This window comes from Pituophis catenifer, unplaced genomic scaffold, assembly GCF_029215685.1.
Source record: "Pituophis catenifer annectens isolate HBS135680 unplaced genomic scaffold, rPitCat1.0.hap2 SCAF_4, whole genome shotgun sequence".
Classification (NCBI taxonomy): domain Eukaryota; kingdom Metazoa; phylum Chordata; class Lepidosauria; order Squamata; family Colubridae; genus Pituophis; species Pituophis catenifer.
This window is the reverse complement of record NW_027256884.1, coordinates 72,978,990-72,994,452: the sequence shown is the minus strand read 5'-3', so window position 1 is coordinate 72,994,452 and position 15,463 is coordinate 72,978,990. Positions and strand designations below refer to the sequence as shown.

The window sequence follows — 15,463 nt, the reverse complement described above, 5'->3', positions numbered from 1 at the left end:
CTTTTACTGTTACAGAATTTTCCTCCCTCATCTCTTACATACATTCAGAATCTGCCTTCTGGTAACTTACATCCATTACTTTGTGCCCTTTACTCAAGAATGATAAGAGAACAGCTCCTGACCTTCTTCTGTGTGATCTACTTTCAGTATTTGAAGAGTGCTATCATATTCCCTTTAGATATCTTGATGTTACGGACATCTCTTTTTGGACTGTAAGTGTCAAGTTCTTATGGGCATTGTGAATATGCAGAATTCTCCTCTACCAAGATCCCTGACAGGGCTAAAGTTCTCATGTCTAGAAGCTCTATACATTTATAGTTCATATTCATAGTTCACATCAAAATGCAGGCACTAGAAAAACATTTCTTTGTAGAGTGTAACTGGAAAATTAAACAGCTTATTCGCATGGTCAATTCACTGAATATATGAAGGGAAGAAATGTTTGGAACTGTCCCATTCTGATTTCTGCATATCTCACAGTATGAAATGCAGCTTACACATGTTCAAATGTATATATCTCTGTAGACAGCAATCAAAACCAAGGTTTGCTAGGTGATAAGATTGCTGACTAATAAGCCTAAGGTTCATATCAATTGGTAGCGGAAAAAACAGGGGAAAAGCCACAATCCCTCCATACTCTACACTGATTCATTTAACTATCTGCTGATAATCTTGCACTAACCTCCAAACCAAGGAGTCAAGTCTATCCAGTAGTGAGATCTGTGAATGTTAATTGGGTTAACTAAGCCACTAGCGGTTAACTTACAATGTTGGCTCCTTTATACACCATACAAAACTAATGTTTAATATGGCTTATTGATTCATTGCACTAAGTCACAAGTTATCATAATGCAATTGTACTTATTGCTATCAATTTAAACCACAATATTAATACTATTTCAATGGCCTCCATACTTCCATTTTTTATTCTTAATATTGTGACCACCCTGAAAATAAGACTAGGTACCATCAAGTTTGTACCATCAAATCTAAAAACATCATGTAAATCTACCAAATTAATAAAGTGACCAATATAAACCTACAAGGTTCATAAACTTTAATATCTTGGAGTGGGGGAGTAGGTAAAAACTATAAACGAGAAGGCTGTTTCTCATGCTTTCAGATATTCACGCAGGGGCATTTGTGCAAATAGTGCCTACTGGAAGCTGAGGGTGGCACCCATGGTCCTTCCTCAGCTACTTCATTTTTCAGCGGCCAAACAGAACTAGTCGAGGTACATACTGAAAACCTATTAATTTTTATCCTATTCTAACCGAGATGCTCTCCTTGACCCTCACCTTAAATAAGAGGGTAAAAAGTAATCCATTTCCTCGCATGAATGGGCGACGCCTACGAATAGCGGGACCGGGCTATGAGGTGAAAAATCACATGAAATTAACCACGCCGATCGAAGGCACCGACGCCTGCAACCACGCCGCTGCCGCTTCCCCTTCCCGCATTCCGAGAGCCTGGGAAGAAGCAGCTGCCGCTTTGATGTGCAACGCGCGCGCGACCGGGCCGTCGACGGTGCTTCTCCTCCCATCTCTGAAAGCGGGACGCAGGAACCGGGCTGCGGAGGTCGCGCCTTCCCATCCTCCGCGGCTCCAACTTCCAATGAGGAAAGAAGAGCGACGCGGAGGGACGATGCTCGCGCCGGAGGGGCGCCTTTAAGCCAAACTCGAGGTTTCCCCCCCAGGATATCTGCAAAGGTCGGAGCTCTCTCGCTTCCCTCGGGGCTACCCTTGCGACTGAAGCAAGGCTGCTGCAGCCATCATGCTCCCCCCCTTCTCCAGCCGGCAGCCCCGCTCCCCTGCCTCCTGGTTCGGGAGGAACTGAACTGTCGTTGCACAGGAAGTAGCGGCTGCTGGGAGTACACACGGACACACACACACACATACACACCAGAGGCACACTCGAACACACTCGCACAGGCAGAGGCAGCAGGTTCTGCCGCACTCTGGGTACAAGGCTTCATCCCGGCGCCGCTACAACAGGATTCCTTTACGCCCTTCTCGGAGCGGCGTCCCAGCCTCCGCAGAGGAGAGCAGAGGCGGCTGCCCCGGTCGCTGGCGCCGAAGAAAAGTGTGGGCACGGCTGCTTAACTGGGGAAGGACGAAGGGGCTGCGGCCGCAGGATCGAGGCTCTGGGAGCCGAGCTGGGGAGCAGCCGCGGGGCAGAAGTTCCGGGGGCGGCGAGGACTGCAGGTTTGTGCTGCTTCGGCAGGAACTCCTGATTGCTGCAGCGAGGCCGGGGGGGCTGGTGGGAACTCGCCTTCCCTCTTTCCCCCAACCCCACCTCATCAGGAGATGGGCTTGACGATTCCCCCCGCCCCCTCCTCCGAGCGCTGGAGCCTCCTTTCTTCCTGCAAAGCCCTTCCACGCCGCCGTCTCTTTGCTGCAGTCCTCCCAGGATCCCCGCTCCCTATCCGGTCCAGTCTTTTTGACCAGCTGTCGGCTTCGAGCTGCTCGCATCGCTCGCTTTTTCTTTGCGCGTGACCTTAATGGATTAATGCGCTTTTCCATCCTTCGCAAAACGGCGTGAGAGCTCCGCGTTTCGCTTCGGTGCGTTAAGGGGAGCGAGCGTCCCCTCCTCCCATAGTTTCGTCCCTTTCTCCGCCAGCTTCCGCTCGGTGGGTGTATGTGGCTGCCTCTGAGGGGTGCGTGTATGTGTGTAACCGTGTGTGTTACTTTTGTATTGAGTTTTCCATTTAATTTGACGCGTCTGTTTTTAATTTGCGCAAAACCAAAGCTTCCTATGGTTTTACACGCCACGCCTTGGTCCTTACAGCCGTTCAACGTGTCCTCGTTTGCTGCCTATGGAGCTATGCGTTTTATTTCTGCCCTTATTCGTTGCTTCTTTGCACGGCTGGCTTGAGTTTGCTGCTGGCAAGGGGCAGGCTTTTTGAGAGCTAGTTGGGACCATTACTTTGCATCTGATCTGTTTGCAGCCAAGGACTGCACTGTGAATACAATTACTGTAGGGAATATGAGTGTTTTAAAATAATGGCAGACTGAAAAAAATTGTCATCCTTTATTTGATCCTGGCAGACTGTGTCATTGTGTTTAGATGACATACATTATTAAATTAACCCAGTTGCTTTTGTTCACACAATACACTGAACTGAAAATTAATTATGTAGGCTAGAATCAAATGATACATTAAACCATTAACTACCATGTAGTATGAACCCACCTTGTAGATAATTTGTGGTTTCATATGTTGTGCAACCTATCAACCGCCCCATTGATCTTACGTTTTAACTTTCATACAATAGTAATAGCACTTAGACTTATATACCGCTTCACTACAGCCCTCTGTAAGCGGTTTATAGAATCAGCATATTGCCCCAACAATCTTGAGTCCTCATTTTACTGACCTTGGAAGGATGGGTGCACTTGTAATTAAAATTTTCATCTATGCCAATCAGCTGTGCTATACTATGGTAGCCTTGTAATCTGTACTATTTGTGCTATGTAAATAGAACTAAGAGTTCTTGGAAGTGAATTATACTTATAGTAATTGATGATTCATAATCAGTTTTCTTTTTCACACACACACACACACACGGAGTATGTGGTTGCTAGTGTATTTTCTAACTTTCAGCCTTTTATGTAGAGACAGATAATTTCTAAATAAATACAGTAAGGCATTCAGTGTTTGGGTCAGTTTATCAATACCATACACAAAGCTCTTTGATTACAATGTGTATCCAAAGATAGGGAATTCGCATTAAGGCCTTGGTTTAACAACATACTTGCTTTCCAGTTCTCTTTATTATAGAGTCTTGTAATCAAATGCCATTCCACCCAGAATAAATAAATATACAGATAGAAATATAATATCTTAAAGAAATATCTGATAGGACAATCTAGTTCTCTAATATTTAATTTTCTAAATGAAACCGTTATGTTACAAGTGTTCTTCATTTTTTCATATTTAGTATGGCCAAGTTGGATGGAAAACTGTCCATTCTGGACTCTGAAGTTGTGAGGATCCCCATAGATAGGGAGCTGATGTGAAGGACTACAGTGAGGTGGCAGTTTCCCAGAAAGTAGGTAGCATATTTTTTTAAAAAAAAGGGGTGGGGGGGCAAGAGGCAGCACAATCTGGAGATGGATAGGACACTGAGAAAGAGTTCATATTTGCTAACTTCCTAGTTAGGCTCATGGTAGTAAGGATTTAATCTGGAAAGGTTCTGTCTAGTGTGTGTAAGCAAATAAAGAACTGAACTCTGGCTGAACTGCTCCACAACATTTCTGCACTTAGTCTAAAAGAAGTCTACATCAAGATAAAAAAAACTACATTTGCCCTCAGCTACTTTTCTGAAACTAATAATAATAAAAGTTATTGGGTTGCATCCAGTTAGTTGCGCAAGTCTAATTCATTTCAAGTGCTCAGGTCCATTAATTTCAACACATGTCCCATTTATTCAGTGGGTTTCAAATGAGATCTAATTCACTGTCCGACTTTCTTGCCAAATACTTCCTTTTGACAAAAGTACATTTCTGGAGGGGGTGTTTTTTCCCCTGCTTCCTTCTCTTCAGATGTACATGCAATGTGATTAATGTTGATTCCCTGTGTTCCGTGGGTTTAATGTTAACAGAAATTTTTTTGCATCATTTCTTACATTTAGCTTTGCCACATGTATAATGCCATTGTGTGCTAGAGCTCATTTTGCTTTTAACTGATTTGGCATATATTTTTACATTTTTTCTTGAACGTTTTCAAGTTTTGATTTCAATTTAGTTCAATATGCTAACAAAAATGATATTTTCTATTTCTGAATTTCTAACTCTGAATTATCACTTGTCTACTCTCATTCATTTGACTTTCCAGATGATGGGTGTGTGATTGCATTTTTTGCTTTCTACTAATGGATGCATTGGTTGCAGGTAATTCAATAAATCACAGAAGAAATCTTCCAGAATCCTTACATAATTCAAAATCAGCCTTGGACTGATGGAGGTTTTAATCTGGGTTTTATTGAATTTCTTAATTTTAATTTAGACTTCTGTTTTAATGGTTTGTCTGTTCTATTTTAATTGTTGTGAGCCGCCCTGAGTCCTGTGGAGATAGGGCGGCATACAAGTCCCAATAAGTAAGTAAGTAAGTAAGTAAGTAAGTAAGTAAGTAAGTAAGTAAGTAAGTAAATAAATAAATAAATAAATAATTCTCATTGTCGGGGATAAATTCAAACATTGTTTACAAAAGTGTAATTAAAAAGTTTTGGGAAAGGTGTATTGGGAACACATTGACTGACTAATAATAATAATAATAATAATAATAATAATAATAATAATAATAATAATAGCACAAGAGCCAGTTTAGTTTGTTGGTTTAAGGCACTAGGCTAGAAACCAGGAGACTTTGTGTTCTGTTCCTGCCTTAGGCATGAAAGCTGGTTGGTGACTTTGGGCCAGTCATTCTCTCTGAGCCCATGATGTCAGGCTCTGGCGATAAGCCAGTTGGCCAGTTGCTGTTGCAACCAATGGATCAACACTTGGTTGACCTCCCCGCCCCCCCCCAAAAAAAACAGTGGACCCTGCTTTTGTGGGAAAATGCTAGGAAGAAAGATGTGTGCATACTTGGAGTGTATTCCTCTATAGAGATAACCTTATGAGGAAATTTCTTTAAAGCTGCTGAATATCATTACTGAACTTTGGAACATGACACAAGTAGTTAGCTAACTAAACATCTTGGATCAGGTTGGTCACTGCATGAACAAATACCATTCAAACATCTATGACAATATATTCTAGCTCTTCTAGGATCAATCCTGTAATCTCTTGGGTCCTAGCCATTTGTTCCTATTATCTGTTTTCTTATTCACTTTTCTATTACAAATAGAAAAGTGAATAAAGCAAAAGCAATTTTTGTTCCTATGTTGTTTTGTTCTTTCTATTATCCATCTTAGGTTAGCAATTTGATCTTGTATTCTTCTGCCTTTTCTGAAACCTGCCTGTTAATTTGACATATCTCCCTCTGTCTTATTCTACTCTGTAAAATCTTACATAAAACTTTGATGAGAGAAATTAGTGCCATGGTTTGATAATTCACACATTTTTCTTTCATTTTAGTTTTTGAGTATAGAATATATTTAATATACTTGAATGTTTTCATTCTCTGTCCACACAGTTTTTATGCATGTTTGTTGAAATAAAGCTATTAGTTTAACTTCTATGGCTTTAAACAGTATTTCAGTGTTTTCTCATGTAACAACTTATTTATGTCCTGTTGTAAAGTTCTTTTAAATCATCTTTCCTGAACCTATTATCTCTATATAGTAATAATAATATCACCTCTACTGTTTGTTATTGCATTGATTCCTCTGTGAACAATACTGAACAAGTCAGGTTATGGTTAACAAACATAAAAAACTTCTGCCGGACTCTCCCACATCCTTTACATGATGATCTCAAGCTGAATAGAAAACACCATCTGAAATGGAATCTGTCTGAATATACAGCCAAGGTATTGCAGTGGAATTTAGACTGGACAAATTATTTATCCTTAAAATAAATGGGGGAAATACTGAAAACTGAAGGAATCAATATACACTATGAAAATAAAATCAAGAGTCTGGATAAAGACAATCACTACCAATACTTGGGCATTCTTCAGTCTGACAGTGTCAAACATACTGAAGATCAAGAAGAAGGTTATAAGTAAATACTGTATTTTTCACTCCCTAAGACGCACCTGACCATAAGACGCACCTAGGTTTAGAGGAGGAAAACAAGAAAAAAAATCAGGCGGAGCCTGAGAGGACCACAGATAGGTGTCCTCTCATGTGCCAGCTCTGCCTATTGACTCCTGCATTGCGGAAAAGAGACAGAAGAGGCGGGGTTCAGCACTGTAAAAGGACTCCGCCATGGTGGCCCGGCTGCTATTCACCAAAGGACCGGCACCGACACACAGATATTTCCACCCACTTTTTGGGGGGAAAGTGCATCTTGTGGAGCAAAAAATATGGTACATAATGAAAGTGAAGATTTTAAACTTCAAAGTCGGTGAAGGAAATACTATCAAAGCAATTAACACCTGGACAATTCCAGTCATTAGATATACAGCTGGAATAGCAGACTGGTCTCAAGCAGAATTAAAAGCCTTGGATAAGAAAACAATAAAAAATGGCAATCACATGACGTAAAAGTACATCATTCACACAATGATGTACTGTACTTAACCAAGGAGTGGAGGTGGATATAAAATATTGCAAGTATACCAGACAATTGAAGGAAAAAAAAGAACATTGGAAGAATATGCAAAGGACAGTGAAGAAGAGGTACTGAAATTAGTACACCAAGAACGTTTACTGTGTATCAGAGAGACTGGCTTACAGGAAAGACTAAGTGAAGAATAGAAAAGAGATATGGCAAGGCAAAGTACACACACCCACACACACACACACACAGGCAGAGAGGCAGGCAGAGGAGATGACAAGAAGATCTGGCAATGGCTAAGAGCAGGAAAGAGACAGAGAGGTTAATTCTGTCTACACAAGACCAAGCCTTAAGAACAAATTCATATAAAGCCAGAATTGAGAATACAGCAACAGGCAGTAAATGCTGCCTCTGCAAAGAAGCTGAAGAAACATTTGAAAATTTAGGAATTTTTTTCTTTCATTTTCCACAATGCCTCTTGGCCAAGGTTCTGTTTCATATAAATTAGGGATACAAAATATTTTCCTCCACGGCAAATTTCCATGTGCTTTCAGATTCAAAGGCAAACTGTTTCAGAGCATACAGAAAACAAATCTCACATAGCCTCTATTTGGAAGTCTTTAAAACAGCTGTATCTTTTTACAGGATCTCACAACTGGTCTTTTGCAGAGGCAGTACAGTCCCAAACAGTGCTACATGTGTGCCCTTATTCATACTGAAGCAGCTAATTATCTTTGAATCTTAAGGGCTGTCAGCTCTCCTGCTAAACCAGATAGGGAATAGGATCGGATGAGCTCAATTGTAAGGCTACATTAACAGGATCTTGCAAGTCTGAAAGTACAGACTTCCCACCTGCCACTTTTAACTGCTAGATCCATTAGGATAAATCCTTTCTCAGTTTGTTTCTTTGATGGTTAACTGACTGGGGGCTACTGCCTCTCTTGTCTGATAATTTCCTAAACAGCATCTCCTTTTCCTTTTCTTCAAGATAATCCATGTATTCCATTTACAAGGACTGCACAACCCTAAAGACTGCTCTGATTTTCTAAGTTTAAGCCATGTAGATGACATCAGTACATTAAGGTTTATCTTACAATATGTATTTTTAAGTACATCTAGTTGGATTGTACAATCCCCACCTTCTGTTTCCTTTACTATGCTACTCTTATATCTTTTTACAGATTCACCCAACTGCTTCATAAACCAATCCTGGTTGCCTTTGGGAACAGCTTTTAAACTTGAACACTAAAAGATGTAACTGTTTAATACTTCAGTGAAAGGTGCTTTGTATAAGATTTTGTGCATTGTGAAGCACCTCCTTTGAAAGGTTTGCACAAACCTATCACTATATATTCCATTTGATTTCAGTATTGTTTAACACAAAAATATTAGTAAGCATGTTAATTTAATAATTCTTATGTAACTGTATAAAAACTATTAAGTCAGTAGGAGATTCTCAATCATTCAGGTCATGGTTGTCCCAAAGGTGCTTTTTCAACTGGACCTTTGGGTCAGTACTGTACGCTTTTGCCCTGGTTGCTATTAGAGTAGCCAATAAATAACAGACTATATTTGTTAAAGAGTATTCTTAAAGTTATCTATTTCAGTAATGTAATGTTGAGGCATCCTATAATAGTTTACAATCCCCTGAACCTTAGTCATTGTGGGTTTTGATACATTATATGTTTCTGAAAATGGACTCATTTTCAGGAGTAGGTCTTTATTTAGATTACTTTATTACTTGGCAGGTACTGTTATTTATTATTGTATATCTATTTCCTGAGTAGTCCACACACTCAAACTGCCTTTGAAAGCCCACGCTAACTAAAGGGCAAAGATGATGAGGCTCTCTTTAGGAAAATGTTTCTAAAGAACCTTCATGTACAGAATTTTAAGTTCTTCCCAGTCTTGGGTGGTTCTTTTTGTGAAATTGGAGCACAGCCAGTGGCATAAAAAGGTGCATGGCATTCTTGCTTGTGAAAATACTATGCTCTCAGAACAGCTGAGACACTGGCACCAGGACAGAAGCTCTTGGCAGGAGACTTGGTGAGGGAATTGGGAGAGCTGAAAAGGAAGTGTTGAGCAGAGCAGAACAGTACACAAAGTAAGTTTGACCCTTATTTGCTATGTATGCTTCTCTAGAAGTGTGCCTCTTTTTCCCTTTGAAGGAAAGATTATAGGGAAAGATTATAGTATAATTTTGCTCCTTTTATATGATGACTGTCGCTTCCAGAAACTAAAAGAACAATCAAACAGAAGCCTCTACAACTTCTTTAGTGCTGGCAAGCTTTTAAAAATTAACTTCTACTGGGGGGATCATTTGCTTTCATTTAGATTTAACAGAGTTGGAAGGGACCTTGGGGATCATCTATTCCAACCCTCGCCCAAGCAGGAGACCCTACACCATTTCTGACAGATGGCAGTCCAGTCTCCTCTTGAAAGCCTCCAGTGATGAAGCTCCCACAACTTCTGGAGGCAAGCTGTTTCATTGGTTGATTGTTCTCACTGTCAGAAAATATCTCCTTATTTCTAGGTTGAATCTCTCCTTGATCAGTTTCCATCCATTATTCCTTGTCTGGCCTTCAGGTGCCTTGACATCTTCCTCTGTGGCAGCCCCTCAAATATTAGAACACTGCTATCATGTCTCCCCTGGTCCTTCTCTTCACTAGACTAGCCATGCCCAGTTCCTGTAACTGTTCTTCATGTTTTAGTCTCCAGTCCCCTAATCATCCTGGTTGCTTTTCTCTGCACTTTTTCTAGAGTCTCAATATTTTTTTTATAGTGTGATGACCAAAACCGGATGCAGTATTCTAGGTGTGGTCTTTCTAAGGTTTTATTAGAGTGGTATTAGTGCCTCACTTGATCTTGATTGTATCCCTCTATTAATGCAGTTTAGGATTGCATTGGCTTTTTTAGCTGTCGCTGCACACTGCTGGCTCATATTTAGCTGGTTGTCCACTAAGACTCCCAAGCTCCCTCTCACAGTTACTGCTAGTAAGCCTGGTATCACTTAGTCTATATGTGTACGTTTGGTTTTTCTTGCCTAAATGCAAGACTTTTCTTTTCTCTATACTGAATTTCATTTTGTTAGATAGGGCCCAGTGTTCAAGTCTGTCAAGATCCATCTGGATCTTGAGCCTATCATCTAGGGTGTTAGCGATTCCTGCCAGTTTAGTATCATCCGCAAATTTGGTAAGTTCCCCTTCTATTCCCTCATCTAAGATGTTTATGAAGATATTGAAGAGTCCTGGGCCTAAGACGGAACCTTGTGGTACCCCACTGCTTACTTCCCTCCATGTAGACATAGACCCAATAAGGACTACTCGTTGAGTACGGTTTGTCAGCCAGTTATTTTACTTTCATTTTAGTGTTGTTATAGCATTGTGATTAATTGTTGAATAATATTGTAATCCAATTTGAATTTCTTGAAATGTAGATTTTAGATACTTTCCTCAAAACATTCAACATGCCTATCCTTTTGTTTTCTCTAAGAAAATTAATATGCCTTTGATATATGCCCATATACCAGACTTTGGCAACCTGATATCTTACACATATTGTGAAATCCAACTCTCTTCACCTGATACCAGACTAGCTTTGAACATTGTAGCTGGGGAAAATGGAAATTGTAGTTGAAAGACTTGCTCTGGGACAACTGTTACATTTAACTTGTTGGAAAGAAATGCCATTGATCTCAGTGACATTTACGTATGACAAAAATATAGAATGGTTTTGTTGCATTTACAGAAAATGCTGTTAGGACTTTAAAAAAACACAAATAGCTTTTCTGTAAGCCATAGAGGCTGGGGTACTATATGTTATTAAAGACAATGTACATGGATTCGCATGTCCAATACAAGCAATCTGCATTAGATTTAATTTAATTTAATTTCCAATTTATATACCACCCTTCTCCCTGAGGACTCGGGGCGGTGTACAGCCAAGATAAAAAACATAGAATACATAGATAGATACATAGATGTGAAGATATTAGGATTTTTAAAATAAACCATGGTTTACTAAATGACCAACTGGATAAGAGTTCTACCTGTTAAGCCAGAAGCTATGGTTTTCAGATCAATGTAGCAGAACTCACATAACATATTAAGCTAAAAAAGAAACCTTCATTATTGTGTGAAAACAGCTTATGGCGTATGCATTATAAGCCAGATATAAACAGACAGAAATAGGTTTAAAGCCCACCTTTCATTTAGGAATTCAAGGCTGGGTACATAACACTTCTCTGCTGTTGTTCCAAAATCTTAAGGCCTATATCATGCTGGCATGGTGAATATTTTATTTGAATCAGGCCTTTGACATCTAGGGAGATTAATAGTGGTGGGTAAGGAATTTCATCCTAATTCTAGCAAGCAGATAACAGTGGTTATTCATTGTGGGCAGGTGGTTAAGCTCATGGTTACAAGATCATGAAATTCTTTCCTTCTTCCTTTATTAATATTCATATTATCTTTGAATGTGAGGAAACTTGGGACATGAATTTGGAAAATAGAGAGTCAATATATCTTACAATGAAGAAGAATGATAATGTATTCTTATCATGCTCCAACAATTGTTGAAAAGAGATTTTGGAAAGCAAGCAAGAATATATACAAACTTGGAAAATATATCCATAGAACTGCATCCACCTCCGCACAAAAAAATTCAAGAGCTAGAAGAATGTTTTGAATATAGTTTTGATGGTTTCTTTGCTATGATGTGGTTTTAAAGCTATTGCTGAGCACATTGTAAGCCGCCCTGAGTCTTCGGAGAAAGGCGGCATATAAATCAAATTTAAAAAAAAAAAAAAAATAGTCAGAATCTGGAATGTGTTTTCACTATTCTAAACAGTAGACTGAAGCTTCTCGTGTAATTTATTTATATATTAAACTTATTAACCACCCATCTTCCTCATAGAGGGGCTTTGGGCAGTGTACAATTTAATCAATACACTAAAACTGAATAATTTAAGATAAAAAAATAAAAAATGTAAAACAACATTATAAAATTGCAACAGATGGAAAGATTTACACTGGAGAGATAAAGAGTTAATATGGGCAGGGGAGTTATGGGGCCAACCAGCCCCATGGATAGGTAGGCCTTTATGTCCCCCACCAAGGCTACAGAGCCAGGTTTTGACCCCTTTGTGGAAGGCCAAAAGATTGGGGGTTTCCTCACCTCTGGGGGCAAAATTCCCACAAAGCAGCAGCAGAAAAGGACCTCCTCCCTGGCCCCACCAGTCAGAATTTTCTGACTGACAAAGTCAGTAGCATGCCCTTCCCTGCCTCCATGAGTAGGACAGGGTGATGGGATGGGGCAAAGCCGGTTCCATAGGTAACCTGGCCCATGCCATGTAGGGCTTTATATGTAATGACCAACACTTTGAATTGGACCTCGAAGCAAAACGGCATCCAGTGCAGTTCTCAGAAAAGAGGTGTTATATGTGCCTTTCTTTGGGCACCCAATATATCTCACACAGCCGCACTCTGCACCAGTTGAAGCTTCCAGATTCTTTTCAAGGATAGCCCCATGCAGAGAACGTTGCAGTAGTCTAATCAGGAGATGATCACAGCACTAGTGACCAAGTGGAGGGCACATGTAATGATTTACATGTCTTCTATATCTGTGGTTGGTTGGTCCCAGTTCGCACCGGTTCACAAGAACCGGTAGTAAAAATTTATAGTAGTTTTGAGAACCGGTAATAACATTGGCTGGCCACGCCCCCGAACCGGTCCCTGGCCCGGTCGCCACTCGCTTACCCGGCCCACCTCATCAGAGGCTTGTTTTTTAAACTTTTTAAAGCATTTTTTCTACAACCACTTCAGCCAAAGAGGTGGTAAAAAATGCTTTGAAAAGCCTCTGACGATTCCAGCTGAGTTGCCTGATCGGCAGAGGCTTTTCAAAGCATTGTTTTCTGCAATCTCTTAAGGTTGTAAAAAAAATGCTTTTAAAAGTAAAAAAAAAAATGGCCACGCCCAGCCAGTCACATTACCCCCACCACCAAGCCACACCCACAAAATAAGCCACACCCACAGAACAGGTAGTAAAAAAATTTAGAACCCACCCCTGTTCTAAATGCTCAGAGATAATGCCAGAGATACTTTTGGAAATGAGAATCTTATAAACTAACATTTCAGGGCATGCAACTGAACATCTATGCTGATACATTTTACTTCTAACAGTCTTTTTATCCAAAGTTTGAATTAAGACCCTGCTTTTAATTGCACATGGCAGTTTACACGTTGCATTTATTTATATGTGTGCACGCAGACTGCAAGCATATCTTACAGGAAATTTATTATGTGAATTGGAACATTTAGAAGCTCTTCATAGAATAAAAACAACCTGCAAATAGTAAAATTCTACAGTTTTTCCTCATTTATATACCTTATTATTTTATGCAAAATTGACTATTAGTGAGCTGATATTTTAATTATTTAATATAATGAAGCTTGTACTTTTAACTCTTTATACTTTAGGCAGAAGGATATAACGAGAGATATACCAGTAATACTTACCCGGGAATAATCTTTGAATTTAGTAAATCCTACAGGATTGGATTTAGTCAGATAACAAATTTCATCAGCTAATTAGGAGAATCCTGAATGTCTGCAACAGGTGTACCATGATTTGGACGGTGCTCTCAAGAGCAAACAAATTACAGATGGATAGAGATTACTTTGAAAGTATACCGGTAGAGTATTGTTTTGTACCCCTAGGCTCTTTACAATGGAATGAATGGGATCATCTTTTGTTTTGTTTTAAATTAGAATGGATTGCCTGATTGTTTCTGAAAAAGGAACTTTTCTGTTTTCCAAATGTTGCTGAATTACTGCTCCAATAGTTCCACCCACCATGACCAAGGTTGTGTAGTTCTGGAAATTGTCATTTGGCAAATGTAAGGGTCACCGCTTCCTCATCCCAGTATTTTTATTTATTTTCTTTACTTATTGGATTTTTAAGGTTGGCCAACTTGGAAAAGACTCTGGGTGGTTTACAATAATTTAAAACAATAATTTGAATAAAACAATAATATTAAAAAAATGTTCAGCCTCAACAGGGGCTGAACAAGCACTTTAACTCCCAGTCCCCAGACCAGAGCCAGGTCTTAAGAGACTTCTGAAACATGACAGAAGGGTAGAATATGGTATGTCGTGTTTCATATACACATGGAACAAACTGCTTTCAGTCTCTTCTAGCTTTGTTTAACAGACCTGACGTCTCTTTTGGTACACTTTTATACACAAAAATGCTGTAATGTCTTTGCTAATAAATTTCTTAAATTACTAAATTTGTGTTTAAAAGGGCTTTTTTATTAGAAGATTAGTAATCTGCTTTTTAGGTGTGTGATGTGCAGTAGTAACTGCTTAGAAAGTCATTTTCCCATCATTATCATTCTCTCTGTCTTGGTCTCTCCGTCTCTATCTCTGTTTCTGTTGCTGTCTCTCTTTGTCGCTTTCAAGTCAGCACTGATTCCCGGTGACTACCTGGACATGTCCCTGCAGTTTTCTTGGCAAAGTTTTTCAGAAGTGGTTTACCACTGCTTTTTTCCTAGGGTGAGAAAGAGTTACTGGCACAAGAACACCTGGTTACTTTGGGCCTAGGGCAGGACTAGAACTCACAGTCTTCTGGTTTCTAGCCTGATGCCTTAATCACTACACCAAACTGGCTCCCTTCTTTCTTCTTTAAATGTTGTGTTTCTGCTATTTAAGCCACAGATGGATGGCTTCTACTTTTGTTTTCTACCATTTGAATGATATATTGACATAACTATTCAACTCTTGCATCCTGTAACTTTCTGTTGCAGCAAATTCATTCACTTGATTCCTCTCTGAATGGTTTGCAACAATTCTTCCCAGACTTCTCTCCTGGGCCTTATTTTGTAGTTCTAATGGACTCTTCTTCTACATGTTGATGATTTTTTGTCTATTCTCCCTTATATTATTTCCTCAGCCTCCTGATAATCTCTCACAGCAGCCCTTCACAGCAGCCCCTCAGGAAGGACTTCTCAGTCCTTCCTGAGACTCTTAATAATGTATTTTTTAAAATAAGGCTGTATTTGCATTACATAAAATTTACCTATCGTTAATTTCATGTGTTTTGCTCAGAAAAATCCAATCTTTTATATTTGTATTTATATAACAATCTGAACTATAAATAACCACTTGGACTGAGTTTCTACAACTCACTTCGCTAAAATGTGATTGGTTAGTTTTTGTTATCTAACTATGCCTGTATTACATCATGATTTGAAGTTTACTACAAGACTCTTGCTCTCCCACTGTATTTATTTCTCCTATAGT

General features: G+C 39.5%; 1 protein-coding gene across 1 annotated transcript in view; it reads left to right on the top strand.

Moving 5' to 3' along the window:
* Positions 1 to 2,016: 2,016 nt before the first annotated feature.
* AGPAT3 (1-acylglycerol-3-phosphate O-acyltransferase 3) overlaps positions 2,017 to 15,463 on the top strand; it is a 153,587-nt gene continuing 140,140 nt past the window's right edge. Inside the window, exon 1 of the mRNA XM_070944253.1 lies at positions 2,017 to 2,204. The gene's annotated coding sequence lies outside the window, so the exon portion shown is untranslated. The remainder of the gene's footprint in view (positions 2,205 to 15,463) is intronic.